This window comes from Euprymna scolopes, chromosome 29, assembly GCF_053919585.1.
Source record: "Euprymna scolopes isolate OS-2025 chromosome 29, ASM5391958v1, whole genome shotgun sequence".
In the NCBI taxonomy this organism is placed as follows: domain Eukaryota; kingdom Metazoa; phylum Mollusca; class Cephalopoda; order Sepiida; family Sepiolidae; genus Euprymna; species Euprymna scolopes.
Genome location: NC_136510.1, coordinates 107,513,060 through 107,530,267, shown reverse-complemented (window position 1 = coordinate 107,530,267; position 17,208 = coordinate 107,513,060). Strand labels below are relative to the sequence as shown.

At 30.6% G+C, this 17,208-nt stretch overlaps 1 protein-coding gene across 4 annotated transcripts in view; it reads left to right on the top strand.

The window, feature by feature from the left end:
- Nucleotides 1–5,394: 5,394 nt before the first annotated feature.
- LOC145252808 (polynucleotide 5'-hydroxyl-kinase NOL9-like) overlaps nucleotides 5,395–17,208 on the top strand; it is a 115,994-nt gene continuing 104,180 nt past the window's right edge. For 2 of the 4 annotated variants that reach the window (XM_080112766.1, XM_080112764.1), the window contains exon 1: nucleotides 5,395–5,596. The gene's annotated coding sequence lies outside the window, so the exon portion shown is untranslated. The remainder of the gene's footprint in view (nucleotides 5,597–17,208) is intronic. The other 2 variants (XM_080112767.1, XM_080112765.1) reach the window with 1 other exon arrangement.

Here is a 17,208-nt window from a genome sequence, read left to right as displayed (position 1 = left end):
AATAATGGGATTTTGTTGGATTTTACTTGTACAAATGGAAATTCTTTTAACTTTCTTGAAGTTTTACATTTGGATTTTACCGTCACTGGATATTTTATCTTCCATCAGACTATCCATTCATGTGTAATCACCTTTTTCTTCACCATATTCCCTCTGCTTCACTTTTTTGTTTTCAAGTAAGATCTTTGACTTACTTGTTGTTTCATCAAATACTTCTGCATGCAAAATTCGATCCCGCATTTTGCTAATTCCTACCCTCTGATGAGAAGAAAGTATTTCTTCGAAACTCCACGGATTAAGGACTATCCATTTATCTAGTGTTTCATTTTCAGATTAAATATGTTTTTAACTCATTTCAAAGTGTTTTTAAAAATATTTTATTAACTGTTTGCCTATATATATATATATATATATATATATATATATATATATATATATATATATATAAAATAAAATAAAATAAAAAATAAAATAAAAATATCTATCCACTTATTAAGTGTTTCTTTTTCAAATTAAACATGTTTTAACTCTTTTTCAAAGTGTTTTTAGCATGTTTTATTAACTGTTTGCTCTTTTATTTATATATATATATATATATATATTAATTTTATTTATACAAACATTAATGGCTACATATGTGCATACATACATACCACGTTGGGGGATCACGTCCTCAGGCCATTAATGGCTACATATGTGCATACATACATACCACGTTCGGGGATCACGTCCTCAGGCCAAGAATTACCGTCAAAAGTCTTTCAACGGTAATTCTTGGCCTGAGGATGTGATCCCCCAACGTGGGTGATTACAGAAACATGTATGCACATATGTAGCCATTAATGTTTGTATAAATAAAATTAATGTACCTGCTCTGTTCACTCATTGAGCACTATTTTGGTTGACACATGTTGTTTCATTGGATGTACTTCTAGGAAACTAAACTCTACTGGCTATATATATATATATATATATATATATATATATATATATATATATATATATATAACCAATGTTTTATTGCCTACCCAACCTCAACATTCTTGGTCTTTCTTTATCAGACAAGGAAACCTACATACAGAAAATACAAGACACTGATATTTTGTTACACATAAAAACTGAAACAATTACAAAGAATCACAACGGTCAACATTTGTTTAGTATCACAAACACATTTTTATCAAAGATATAGCAAAGCTTGTTGTGTGCTCAGGTTCCCGCTTCGTGGGCAGAAATTTGGATAATGTCCGAGTGAGGAAAGGGAAGAGTTATTTATATTCATGGCAAGTGCTCGACTGAGCTCCAATCTATGGTTCCCCCTTGCCAAACTTTCACAAAAAAACACTGGACTAGCTACAACCACTACATACCATTTCCACCACTCTCTAACTGTGCCTAAATCAAAACGCAGATTCCATGAACAAAGCTTTTTTCCTAGAAATGCCTGCATGTGGAACATTGTTCCGCTGTTCTGCTTCCCAGTTGGATACAACATGGTAGCCTTCAAATCCAAATGTAAAGAAGTTCTTGTTGAGATAAATAATCAAATTCTACCCAATTTACACCATTAACATTTACTACATTATCACCTTACATTCATTAACACTTATCCTCGTGTGGCCTTCGAGCCTTGATAAATGGTGACTCCCAAATAAAAAAAAATTAAAGGTTCTTTGGGCTGTCAGAAGTTGTTCAGTAATAGCTGTGCTATTAAAAAAGAGCTCACCCGAAGTAGCTCCAGTTCTCTCCAAACTCTACAACAAATGCCTTAATGAATCTTGCTTTCCGGGCTGTTGGAAAACTGCTTCTGTGGTACCAGTATTCAAGAATTCTGGTGAAAGAACTAACCCATCAAATTATCGCCCCATTAGCCTCCTCCCATTTTTCGCCAAAATATTTGAGACCATAATTAACCATGCTCTAGTCCATCACCTTACAGATGCTAAACTTCTGACTGACAAACAATATGGATTTAGACAAGCCCGTTCCACAGCAGACATCCTCACTGTAATCTCTGAACGTATATACCATTCACTGGACAAAGCGGGGGAGGGCAAAGTGGTAGCTCTAGATATATCTAAGGCTTTTGACAGGGTATGGCATGAGGGTCTCCTCAGGAAAATTAAATCATACGGTATCACTGGTAGAATACTTGACATAATTAAATCCTTCTTAGATAAGAGAAAAATCCAGGTTGTCCTCGACAGACATACATCTAAATAATATGATATAAATGCCTCAGGGGTCTATCGTTGGACCTCTATTGTTCCTAATATTCATTAATGACCCCCCCCCCCGACAAAATCGCCTCTGAGATGGGTATATATGCTGATGACACCACACTCTATAACAAGCATGACAGGAAAACAAATGAACACATATCTAAAGAAATGGCAAAAACACTAGAGGATGACTTCCAATCTGTAGAGGAATGGGGACAAAAATGTATGGTCACATTCAATGCTGCCAAGACTAAACTGGTTTCCTTCAATAATTACAAGAAACCTTCTCTGCCACCAATAACAATGACCAGTGACTCTTTATCTGAGAGTACATCTTTCAAACTGCTTGGCCTAACGTTCACAGGAAACATGAGTTGGAACAATTACATTGAAAGCATTGCCAGGGCTGCTGCGAAGAAGGTAGGCTCTCTCTACCATGCTAGAAAACTACTAACACCCGAAAGTATCCTGTACCTCTATAAGGCCACTAATTGCCCATGTATGGAGTATTGCTGTCACATTTGAGCTGGTGCATCTGCTACTAGTCTCTCGCTCCTAGACAAGGTTCAAAAGAGAATCGCCAATCTGATAGGCCCTGAACTGGCATCTTAGCTTCAGCCTCTGTCCCATCGACGAAATGTTGCATCCCTCTGCCTGTTTAAGTATTTTAATGGTGAATGCTCTGACGAACTGCAGACACTTGTGCCCCCATGACGTAGACACCCTCGACAAACCCGACAGGCAACTAAATCCCACCCCCACACAGTAGAGATCCCTAGATTTAAAAGATCTTTCTACTCCAGTAGTTTCTTCCCCAGAACCGCTAGACTCTGGAATTCCATTCCAGGTCCCTGCTTCCCCAACAGTACTGACATGCAGAAGTTCAAGTGTAACATGAACCAACATCTTGCTGCTCAAATCCCTACATCGTACCCCAGTAGTTGTTGCCCCTGATAGTAGCCCCCTACATCAAAGTGGCAATTTGCCTTGTTTGGGGTGAAAATGTAATAAAAAAAAATAGTTATCTTTGGGCGATGATCATCAAGAAAGGTCTTTTTTCGATGCTTGTTGGGTTCTCTCTGCTGACCGACTGTGATTCTCAAAGGGGCTTAAAAAGGTTCCTGAGGGAACAGATAAAATTAATGCACTCTGCAAGCTGATTGGTCAGTGTGTATGGCCAAATCACCTAGCAGGGACATTGATCCTTGAGAGAAAATAAATCTTCATTTTATTCGTGTCATGGCAACAACATGGCAACTGAAACATGTTTTTTTTTTTTTTTTTTTCATATTTATTGAATTTGAATAGAGTAAATGTGGTATTGTGGTGACTGCTGAAATGAAAGTGATCTACCACTAATGAAAGAATGAAACAAACTATTCTTATAGAAATGGGTTAAAATTGCATCTAGTTAAAAGAGAAGCCACTTTTGATGGCCTTGTGCCATGGAGATAATTGTAAAAGGCTTGAAAACCTTTATTAATGAAAATAATTTTATTTGACAATGAATAATTCAAGAAATTTTTTATTTGATGATAGTTGCAAAAAGGTGCGACCCGAAGGAACCGAGAAGGTAATGCTTGGGAGGATTGTCTTACGATAAAAAAACAGATACTTGACTATCCACCAAAGAAGCAGGTAATAGAGGGTATCCAAAAAGTCACTGAAGGGTTTTGAAGTTAAATAGCTTCTTTATTTTTGATGATATCTTTCTGTAATTTTAACACAATCTGACTAAAACATTAGGAAATTTATAAAACACATGCAAAATTTAAACGATCTTTTATTTATGCAAAATAATGTCTTTTAAATGTTGCCCGTTTTCAGCTTTGCCCTTGGATTTTCAATTGGCAATATCAAATGGCCACCACGTTCCCCAGACTTGACTAGCCCCGACTTTTTCTTGTGGGGATATCTTAAAGAAAGAGTCTATGTTAACAAACCCCAAACCCTGCAAGAATTGAAGGAAAACATCATGAACGAAATAAGGGAGTTAAATTGCAATCCAAAGATTCTGCAATCTGTAATGAATAATGTTTTGGAAAGAGCACAAATATGCGAAGCTGAAAATAGGTAACATTTAAAAGACATTATTTTTTTTATAAATAAATATTGTTTAAATTTTGCATTTAAAAAATAAATTCCCAATGTCTTAGTCAAATTGTGTTAAAATTGCAGAAAGATATCATCAAAAATAAAGAATCTAATTTCAAAACCCTTCAGTAACTTTTTTGGCACCCTATACCCGGAGGATGGTATAATGACAACAAAACATATGCTACTCCCCAAAGAGAAGCTAATACCTGGGAGGATGGTCTCATAATCACAGAACAGATACAACACTATCTGCCAAAGGGGGATGTAATACCTAGAGGATAGTATAAAGACAACAAAATATATACTACACTTCTCATCCCCACTCTAGAAGGTCCTGGATATGACCTTAAACTATATCCAGTAGTGAGGCCCCAGCTTGTGGGCTTTGGGGAGTGTGGAGCCACCCTTTAATTACCATTGCTCCCAGGTTCACTCTGACCTGGAGAGGTAGTACCTGTTAGGGTCCCAACTATGGGTTAAATAGAAACCGACTTGAAAACAACAAATATATTCTATTAAAAAAATGTTTTCTTCAAAATCTTTGGATTCGGCATTAAATAACCCGAAAAGGGTTGATATGCCGTAAAACAAAAACAACCAACCAACCAACCAGCCAACTCTAGAAGAAGGTAAAAAGGATGGTATCATTAGAATTACATTCCCCCCCCAAAGGAGTAGACAATGCCTCAGAGGGTGGTATCATGATAATAAAACAGATACTACGTACCCACCCCATCGGAAATGAGGTTGAAAGATAGTAAATTAATCTGAAATACTGAATAAAAATAAATAAATTGAAATGAGCATTAAAATTTTCGGTTTTAGGCAGACAAAACAAATACTGACCCAACGGATTACGGATCGTTTAGCATATAATATTCTGTTACTTAGAGAAAAAAACTTTTTAAAATAAATACGCGCAAAAACTGATAAAAGAAAAAGTATTTTATTATGAAAGTGTTATAAATATATCAGTATTTAGTTATTGTGTGAAATTTGTTTAAACTTGTCCTCGTTTTCGGTTATTGTGAATTGTTACAGGTTTGGCCTTCCGTAGACTAAAGAGTCGGAATGTGTTTACTGACAATCCGCTATTTCCGTGTCGGTCTCGTTGTTTCGCACATGTTAGATGTGGCTGACTCAAAGGAACTTCGTTTTGAAATTGTAACCATAAATTTTATCCGATTTCTTTCATGAAACCTTACAGAATTTAATTGTGGAAACATTTTACGCATTTGATTCCTTCCTTGTCTATTTTTTTTTATATAAAGAAGAGGGTAAGATATAAAAGTGACTATTCAAATCTTGTTATGATGACCATGCTAAAAAAAAAAAAAATCGGAGCTTTTTAGAAGTGAACCATTTTTTTGTTTTTTTTATTTGTAATTTGTTTATTTATTTTATGATTTCTTTAGTTGCTATTTTGTTAATTATTTGTATTTGATATTTAACATTCTGATCGTCTTTTGCATAAATAATTAATCCTTCTTTTAATATAATTTACTCTGGCATTTTCCCTCCTAACAACAATGCCCCCCCCTTTCATGTCTACCAACAATCCGTAATAAATCTCTTATTTTTTCTATTAAAAATCTTCATTTATATAAATTTCTTTTTTTCTAAATTTAATTTAAATAGTTTTCTGATCTTTCAAAACCAAATAAACCCATTAAAAAACTTAGCAATTAAAAAGCATAGAAAAGAATCTTTTTAATATTACCGCCCAACCCGGCTTTAAAATAAAAGAAAACCTTACAATGTGCCAAGAAATCGGGGATCAAAATTGGGTTATATTATTTTATAAACTGATCCCCCATTTTTTGGCCGTTTAATTTTTTTTTTTTTTTGCTTTTCTCTATTAAATTACTTTCCATTTTTAATTTAATGAATTATTTTACTTACATTTTTCATTTTAATATTAAAACTTATTTTATTTTGTGTAATAATTTATAAGTTTGACAGGAATTGATTAAATAGTTTTAATTTCCCTCTTAAAGGTAAAATTACATTAACCCCCTCCTACTTCTTAAAAAAACTTAGAAAATAAGTGAAATTATTTTCCTTTATTGCTTTACAAAAAAAGGAAATTATTTTTAAAAATAAATAAAAAGTAATTTTATCAACTTTTCTTTAAAAAAAAATTATTTTATTAATAGCCAGGAAATTATTTTAAAGTATTTTTTTTTTTTTGCCTTGGACAAATGACAAAAAATCTGATTTTCTTTTCATTTCATGAAATTATTTTTTAAATATTTATTTCGGTACGTATGCACTTATGTTACCGTACTAAAATATTATTTAGAAAGCCATTCTTAACATGTGGAAGGGAGGGAGTTTTGTAACTATTCTGTACTTTCACCTAACAATTTAACACAAAAGAGATCGTAAAACTCGAATTTAATAATAAAAAAGGATAGCATGGTAACATAAGCACCTTTATTTATTAGCCATATTAAAAGGAACTCTGGATTCCAAACTTTTTTCTTTCATCATTTTATCAGCAATTTTTAAATCTGACTGTACACATAGATTCGAAAAAGTTGTTAAAACAAATATATAACAAATAGATGTTATCAAAAGCAAGATAAGTTACTTTTCTACCTAACTGGATATGTTTTTAGTGTTTTCATTAAATGTAACATGTTTATTCAGCTTGAAAAACAGTGTTTACCGATGTATTGGAAAATTTAAAATGGCTCCTGACTCTCTCTTTGATGTGGCAAGTTTGGGAAAAGGAGTTAAAAATAAAAAATATGCAAAATACTGTTAAAAACCCACCGAATATATGTCGGCCAATGTCACGGTAACATATATTGAACGAGTTTTTAACTGTATTTTGTCTAGTATTTTTTATTTATAACTCCTTTTCACAAACTGTCAAAGAGAGAGAGTTGGGCGCCATTTTAAATTTTCCAATACATCGCCGATGTATTACATCGGTAAACATTGTTTTTCGGGGCTGAATAAAAATGTTACATTAAATAAAAACACTAAAAACATATCCAGTTAGGTAGAAAAATAACTTATCTTGCCTTTGATAACATTTGTTATATATTTGACAACTTTTTCGAATCTGTGTATAGTAATACATCAAACCCTTTTAAATCATTCGAATTTAAAAACTTTTTAATTAACTTTGATAAATTTTGTATTTGTTTTTTCAGTTAATTTTTTTTAATTTGTTGCTATTCTTTCATGTAAATATTTATTCATAAAAGTTTGTATTTCAGCTATTTAAAAAAAAAAAAAAAAGATCGATACTAGTGCAGAGAGTGATCCGGACGTAAATAATAATGTTATTAAAAAGCCATTCTTAACATAGGGAGGGTGTTTTGTACCTATTCTATACTTCAACCTTACAATTGACTAAAAAAAACCCATAAAACTTTAATCAAACTTGGAAATACGATTTAAAATATAGCGCGGCTGCACTAGCACCAAAAAAATCAAGTTTTATTTTTAACTCTAAACGAAATATTTTAGTGGAATGTATTCTGATGAACTCCTTTCACTTGTATCCCCTCGACGTACATATCCCCGACAAACCCGCTTATCAATAAGATCTCATCCTTTCACTGTTGTCCCTAAATGCCAGAAAGCTTTCTATTCTAATAGTTTTTTTCCTTCGAACAGCTAGACTTTGAAATTCCCTTCCTGCTACCTGCTTTTCCGTGCTTCCCTGGCTGTATTGATATGCAAAAGTTTAAATGTAATATAAACAAATATCTTGTTAATCTTTCCTAGATATGGCCCCAAATAGTAGCCCCTTACGTCCAAGAAGCGATATGCTTTGTAAGGGGTGAACATAAAATAAAAAAAAAAAAAAAAAAAAAAAAGTTTACTTCAGTAAAAGTTGGTTCGGTTCAACTTCTGTAGAAGCACTAAATTTCCATATTAAAATTGTCCCTCCCCCTCCCTTCGTGTGCTTGTATTTCTCGGTGAACGTAACTGATATTTTCACATTTTATTGGTGCTTCTGCAGTTTACGGACCATGCTATTTCTAGATATTGATTGAATCAATGATTGATTTAATAAACTGAAGTTGAAATTAACTTGGAAACCCTGGATTTTCAAGTTAAACTTTATTTGGCAGACCTGAACGAGAATCACCCCCTCCCTCCCCCAGAACGGCTTTAGGAATAAACACCCCCACCCTCCCCATGTTAAGAACGGCTTTCGTTTTTCAGTGGATTATGGATTGGACACTAATATATCGGGGGGGGGGGGTGATTCTCGTTCAGGTCCGCCCTATATTTTACTGTATCTTTTGTTTATTAAATTTTTTGGTGCTAATGCACTTACTGACCGCGCTATTTTTTAATCGTATTTCTACGTTTAATTAAAGTTTTTTTTTTTTTTATTCAATTGTAAGGTTAAAGTACAGAATAGGTCCAAAACACCCTCCCCATGTTAAGAATGGCTTTTTAAATAATAACCTTATTTCAGCACGGATCATTCTCTGCATAAGTACCCATATTTTTAAAGATATTTAAGAATAGTTGATAAAGCCGCCTCTTCATGTTAAGAATGAGTTTCTAAATAATGTTATTTCAGCACGGTCCGTAAACTGCTGAAGTATCAATTATTCATATTGGTCATTTTGCAGTCATCACTGAAATTCATAGAGTGAGTTTCTATTAGTATTTTTAATTTTTGAGCGATTATAGAGACTTCCCAGATGACCGTCTCATGTTGGCCATTTTTCTTTTTTACTGCACTCCACTACTTATTTTGAAGTAAATAAACTTTTAAAATAAGTTAAAACACAAAAATAAAATTACATTAACCACTTCGTTTTGCTGTCTATACCACAAAATGCCCCAACGCTGTGTGAAAATTGAGCTTTATGATCCCCTTCCCTTTTTACTATCTAAAATTGGTACTAGTGCACTTATTGATCCATGATGAAATAATGTTATTTAGAAAGCCATTCTTAACATGGGGAAGGTGTTTTGTATCCTTTACTTTAACCTAATTTAATAAAGATATAAAACTTTGCTAAATGTTTACGACGAGCCCCAGCCCCAGCGTATTATAAACACCCCAACCTCCTCATGTTAAGAACGGCTTTCGGAATAACCCCCCCCCAACCTGCCCATGTTAAGAACTGGTTAGGGAGCGTTTATTCCGAAAACCGTTCTTAATATGGGATTGTTGGGGGTGTTTATACTACACGAGGGCAAATCGTAAAAAAAATACCAAAACTTTAATTAAAATTGAATACTATTTTAAAAAATGACGCGGATCAATAAGTGCACTAGCACCATAAAATTTAAAGATTTTGCTTATTGTTTATTTATCATGCTCATTGCTTATTGTTTATTTATCATGCTCATTGCTTATTGTTTATTTATCATGCTTATTGCTTATTTATCATGCCTTTTTGTCATCTAGTCTGATCGGGCATTGAATTTTCCACCAGTATCTTATTCAAAATTTCAGCATCAATATTGCTTTCAAAATCCAGCATCATTAGGCTAATGATGTTGGATTTTAAAAGGAATCATAGCTCAAAACATGCACATATGTAACCAATGTTTAGTATATAAATAAAATTAATTATACAATAATAGTTTTACTTGTCATAAACACCAGAGTTGCATTGGTTTAACGTTTGAGGAAGCCATAGCAAATTCGGTATCTTAAATTTTATATATAAATTATATATATATATATATATATATATATATATATATATATATTAGTTTCAGAAAAAGTTAGGTGGACCTGTACGAGTGCCCACTCTCTTAAAATCCGTATTTTACACCATTTTAAAGTTTTTTTCGACCGATTAAAAAAACAAATTTTTGAAAAAGAAATTAATTTAATGAATTTTAAGAAGGGGGTTCACTTTCTCGTTATAACGTTCTAATCCATTGCTAACCGACTTACTGTTCATTTCTTTACCGATTTACATGATTAGAACGTTATAACGAGGCATTGAATATATAATTGAGTCATTAAATTTTTTGGTGCTAATGCACTTACTGATCCGCGCTATTTTTTAAATCGTATTTTCAAGTTTAATTAAAGTTTTGTTTTTATTTTTATTCAATTGTAAGGTTTAAGTACAGAATAGGTACAAAACGCCCTCCCCTTATTATTTCAGCACGGATCAATAAGTGCATGCACTGCAGTGCATGAGTACCAATTTTTTTACTTTTCAAAATGTTTTCTGCTAATAATACTTTAATCTATGATAATCGTCGGATAAAAACTGAAAAAGGAAACGCGAAGACACGCATTTTTAGGGGGTGGGCACTCTCATACAGGTCCGCCGAAAGGTGACTTAAATCCCCCCCCCCCCCCGTCCCCAGCATTTTTCACTATTACACATAAATATACATTATTTTTCTTTTTGGGGGATAACTTTCATTTGTTATATTCCAAATAACCAAAACTTGCACTAAAAAAATAATTATGAAAAGCCTCTTTAAAAAAGCATAGGGGTCTATTTTTTTCCCCCGGACATTTTTGCTCATTCTTCATGTATTTACCACATTATATAATTGTATCATAATTTCCTAAATTTTATATCCACTAAAACTGCAATGTTTATATAAAAAAAAATGCTAGAGCGTGATTAGTGTATTAATTAATGTAAACATTGGCTACATATTTGCATACATGTTTCTGCTTAAACCCCTTTAGAGAAGCAGTTATCTATTAAATAGGAGCAACAACTGTTCTGATATTAGAAATGAAGAAATATGGACTGAAGATGCTGCTTTTCTGCAAAAGAATTGCAGCAAAAATATGTATGCACATGTGTAGCCAAATACACACAATGTGAGTGTGTGTGAAGAATACTTGTGACAGTATTTAAGAAATAAATTTTGTTTGTTAATTAAGTTTAAAAATCAAGACATATTTACCGTTTTTTTTTTTTTTAACTAGGATCAAAGTGACTTGTGTCAATTTTTTTTTTTTTTTTTTTTTTTTTTTATGATTGTTTTATCAAATATTCTAAAATGAATAATTTTTTCAAAATGTAGAAATTCGTGCCCCTTGCCTGAACATTTTGAGAACCTACCCCGATTAAAGTAGCCTCTTGGCAAGTAGCGAAATACACATCAGCTCCGATGTTGAACGTTGTTCGATTGAGGGAGAATTCATGATTTTTACAAGAAATTTTTACGTGTGTGACCTTGTTTGTTTTATTTTGGCTTGAAATTTGCGCATGATTATTATTATTTTTTTTTTTTTTTTGCCGGAGTTTATGTAATTATTAACAGGAAAATTGAAAGTCGAAATAGAATCCGCGCTATTTTTTATCATTTTCAAGGTTAATGAAAGTTTTACGATACCTGCGTTATTTTTTATTTAAAAATAAAAAATAAAACTTTCACTTTTTTTTTTTTTTTTGTCAGATTTAACAAACAAAAAAAAAAAAGAATGAAAACAAAACAAAAATTTAGTGCAGCGCGGATTCTATGTTGATTTTCACCGATTTTCCTTTTAATAATTACATACACTCCGGCAAAAAAAAAAAAAAAAATATCCATCCAAAAAAAAAAAAAAAAATCATAACAAAAAATCATGCGCAAATTTCAAGCCAAAATAAATAAAACAAACAAGGTCACACACGCAAAAATTCTTTCCTTGTAAAAATAATGAATTCTCCCTCAATCGAACAACGTTCCACATCAGAGCCAATGTGTATTTCGCTTGTGGGGTAGCACTAGCAGTGTCAGAAATCGCCATTAAAAAAAAAAAAAAAAAAAAAAATGCGTGATAAAAACTTGAATAATTAGACTTACTATCTTTTGAAGCTTACTACTTGAAAAATGTAATTTAAACCCTAATTTATTTTTCTTCAATAAAAGGAGCTAAAACCAAATTTTAAAATAACAGGTTTAATAGCAATATTTTTTTATTTTTTTTTTTAATCGGTTTTCTTTAAAAAAAAAAGATTTCAAGAAAATCAACGAATTTTAACTTCGAATATAATAAATGTTAGGTACGGACAAAAATGGGGGACCTAGTTTTGAAAGCAGATTTATCATACTTTTTTTTTTTTTTTTTTTTTTGTAGGTTTCCGACTACTTTTTGATTGTATTTGAAAGATTAAAGACTAAAATTAATTTCTAAAAGAAAAAATATTTGTACACGTGAAAAAAAAAAAGTTATGAAAATGTTTTCATGGCGAGCTAACCAATTCAGCTAAATTTTGAAGTTAAATAAATTCATTGTAAAAAAAATCCTTTAAAAGATAAACATTAGTTTTCTGGGTCTATTTCAAAGTAAAGTCCTAAGATATTGAATTAAATTTAAAAAAAAAAAAACACCTTGTTTGTACAAAACATAAATGAATTAGCCCAAAATTGAGTGATTCTGACGTTCGCAATACGCAACAAACTAAAATTTTCTAAACACGAAAATTACGAAGTCCCAAAATTTAAGCCAGTCGAAAGACTGTGAAAATGACATGTAATTAAAATGGAGGAAGTTTTTTTTCCCTCTCAGTTTGCGCATCCATACATTCCTTTTTTGAACGTTTTTATTAATTTTTGCATTTTTTTAATTTAATTACTTTTCTGTGTTCCTATTTTTAATTTTTTTTTCTTAATTATTGTTTAATATTATATAAAAAATGTTACGTCGAAAATTTCACATTCTTGCGAGCAAGGAAATTATTAAAATCTTGCATATAAAAATTATGCGAAACCTGTAATTTAAAAAAAAAAAAAAAAAGTAGAAATATTTTTTGCAATTATAATTTTTTTTGTGTGTGAAAATATTAAATAAGCAATGCATAATTCAATGGTAATATCGATAGTTCAAGAAATTAATTTTTCTTCAAGTTATATAGAATTCATTAATACAGATTTAGGGGCCTTTTTCATAATGTTCCTATAAAAATTTTATTTTTGTTACAAATTACGATGCTTTATTTATATAAAAAAGCAGAAATAAAATCTTGCGTTTTTTTTATTTACTATTGAAAACTGAATTTAGTAAAGGTATTTTTTGTTTAAACAAAATAATACATTTCCACTCGGATTTAAATAAAAATAATTCATTCATTATATTCCGCGATCATCATTTGATAAATACTGAAAATTTCATTAAAATTGGTTAATTTCCTGATTTTTGGTGATTTTGAAAAAAAAACTTTTTTTATTTTATTTATTTATTTATTTTTTATTTTTTTAAAGTAAAGGGAGGTGTCAAAATGTTTATACATTTTGAGCATCGCAATTCATTTTGCCCGTACCTAATAAGTATATATAAATTCCAAAAAATCACTTACCTATAAAAAATACTACTCAATGGGTACTTTTATTCTTCATTGTTAAGAATTTATCCATATTTATATTTTATATTCCATGTACTTTTTAAAAAAAATAATGTTTTAATTTGTCTCCCTTTCTTCCAGTTGAGAACTTTGGTGGCCTAAAAGCGCAATAATTAATCTCCCCTTTCTATTTCTGATGTGTTAGCTGTAAACAAAAGTTAGTAGTTAGTAAATATGGGTCACCGTACTTGGAAAACAATCACATTCGCTCATAAGTAAATTTTTTTTTTTATAAGTATAACTTTTATAAACAAACCCTTCAACAAATTTTCCATTTTTTTAAAATTCTCTTAAAGAAAATACATGAGTTTTTGATTTAAAATATTTTATTTCTTCTTTATCGAATGCATTTTTTTTAAATATCTAAAATAAAACATTGAATGAAATAGAAAAAATTATAGTAAGTGCTTAATATTTACTTGACAATATTTAAAAAAAAAAAAGGTTTGTAAATTTGCACAAAACTATTTTTTTTATGATTATTTTTGTTTTGATTGTTTTATTTATTGATCATTTATCCTCAATTTGTGATATATAAATCTGAGGTGAGAAAATTATTTTCATTTTAGACATTTCAGAATGGGGGGGGGGGTTAAAAAAAACCGTTTGTCTAGAATATTATATTCGGTTTATTGGAAAGGGCATAAAATTTCACATATTGAACCAATAGAAAAATTTTGATAGATTTTTAAATTGAAAAAAAATTTAACTTGTAAAATGCCATTCATTTTTCATTACGTAGAAAATATGGCTGCATGAACGTGCGCAGGCACTTTATAAACACTTTTTTCTTTTCTTTTTTTTTCTTTTTTTAAATAAAAAATGTTTCTATTTTTCAAAAAGCTTTATTCGCAGTTTTGTGTTAGGGGTGTCAAATTCCCCAAAAATTCTGACAGACCTAGCCGAGAGTGCCGATCAAATTTAAAACCGCTCTTAAACAAGAATAGCATTAGATACAAATTACATAAACAAATTTACTCATTTATGACTGACTGCACGCACGTAAAAAAGATGGCCGCCAAAGAATACAATGCATAATACAACTTTTTATATCTTGATAACTAATTATTTCTGCAAAATTTCAATGCGATTTTCATATTCAGCATAGTCGAAAACCTACAAAAGGTGTCATTGAAAAAAAATTGTGGAGGTGGACCTAATCTAAAATGCAGAATATTTTTCATGCAATGTTTACACATTTTAATCGTACATTTTTCAAGTTTAGATGGGTAAAATAAATGAAGTTTTTACTCAAAGTGACTCCTTATGTAATAATGTTTAAGATAAGAAACCGTTTTAATGCCGACACAAACTTATTTTCTATTATCACCCACAAAATCTATTTAGTGACATTACCCCAAATTTTTGTTCCGTTATAGCAACGCTGTCAACCATTTTATTTTTGGTTTAAAAAAAAATAAATAAATAAATCACAGATGAATTATCTTACGCGACCTTTGGCCTCTAAATAAATGTCCATTCTAGTCCAAATGACTTCCGCATCCGCTAATTTAAAGGTTTCAAAATTACTTTCAAATGACGAAAAAAAGAGGGGAAATTATTTCCGCCTCTCACTCAATGTATTCGATAACAATATTTAAAAAAATTTAAGATTAGCAATCTTATAGTTTGTACAGTTTACTAGATATTGTCAAAAATGGGCGGACAATGATAGGGGGACCTAGTTTTGAAAGTCGGTTTATCATAATTTTTTTTGTAGGTTTCCGACTACTTTTTGAACTTAATTTCCAAAAGGAAAAAATATTTGTACACATGAAAAAACTTATGAAAAACTTATGAAACATGTCTTCACGGTGAGCTACTCAATTCAGCTAAATTTTGAAGTTAAATAAATTCATTGTAAAAATTCTTTAAAAGATAAATATTAGTTTTCTGGGTCTATTTCAAAGATAATTAGTAAAGTCCTAAGATATTGAATTAAATAAAAAAAAAACCCACCTTGTTTGTACAAAGCATAAATGAATTAGCCCAAAACTGAGTGATTCTGCCGTTCGCAAAATGCAGTAAACTAAAGTTTTTCTAAACACAGAATATACGGAGGCCCAAAATTTAAGCCAGTCAAAAGACTGAAAATGACGTCATGTAATTAAAAGGGAGGAAGGGGCGTGATAATTTTATTTATTTTTTCCCCAGACGTGCATCCGTACATTTCTATTCTGAATGTTTGTATCAATCTTTCCATTTTTTTAATTCAATTACTTTTCTATGTTCCTGTTTTTAAATTAATGATTTTTAATTATTGTTCCATATATTATATAACAAATATGTTATGCCGAAAATTTCACATTCTTGCGAGCAAGGAAATTATTAAAATCTTGCATATAAACATTATGCGAAACCTGTAATTAAAAAAAAAAAAAATAGAAATATTTTTTGCAATTATATTTTTTTTTGTGTGAAAATGTTAAATAAACAATGCTTAATTCAATGGTAATATCGGTAGTTCGAGAAATTCATTTTTTTTTTTTTTTTTAGTCATATCGAATTCATTAATACATATTTTTAGGAGTTTTTTTTCGTAATGCTCCTGCAAAAATTATTTTATTTTTATTGTTACAAATTAAAATGCTTTATTTATATAAAAAAAGCAAAAATACTGAAAACCATAACTTGATTAAAGGTATTTTTTGTTTAAACAAAATAATGCATTTTCACTAAGATTTAAATAAAAATAATTTTGCAATCATTATTTGATAAATACTGAAAATTTCATTAAAATTGGTTAATTTCCTGATTTTTGGTGGTTTTTTGTTTTTGTTTTTAAGTAAAGGGAGGGGTCAAAATGTTTATACATTTTGAGCATTGGTATTCATTTTGCCCGTACCTAGACTGAGTTTACAGACTGTGCTATTTCTACGGTATCTTTATTAAATTGTTAGGTGAAAGTACAGAACAGTTAAAAAGGCCCCCTACTCTTCTCCATGTTAAGAATAGGTTTCTAAATAATGTTATTATTTCAGCACTGTGTGTAAATGGCTCAAGCGCCGTTATCTTTCTTACTTTGCTCCCTAGCTACGAAAATAAACATGGTTCCCGGCCATAAAACAAAAAAATCGAAAGTGATTTCAAACTCTTTAAACTCTCAATTAAAAATTAATTTCCTAATAGTTTGTAAAAAAGGTAAAGTATTGTGGTTTACTTGCGCCCCTAAAGAAAAAAGTTTTAAACCTCATTATTCTATGGTTGAACATTTCTTTTCTAATAAATTGGGTAATGTTGACACTTACCAGCCCTGTCAAAACAGACATCATGGCCACTAAAATGTCATATGACTTGTTTTTATGTAAAATGCGACCTCAAGAAATTTGACTTTTGTTTTTGTTTAAGAGACACATTCATTTTTTTTTTAATTTTTTTATTTTTATTTTTTTTTGAGGAATTGGAGTTTTTATTAAAGAAAACTGTATTTGTGTCTTTCTTCAATGTTGACTTATTTTATTTCATTGTTATAAAGAATCTGTCAAAGCTACATCTTTTTTTTCTCTTTGACAAGATCCATTTAAACAAAAAAAATGGGTGGATAACTCCATTTTAAATAAGAGATTCGTTAATTAGTTTCATACAAGAAT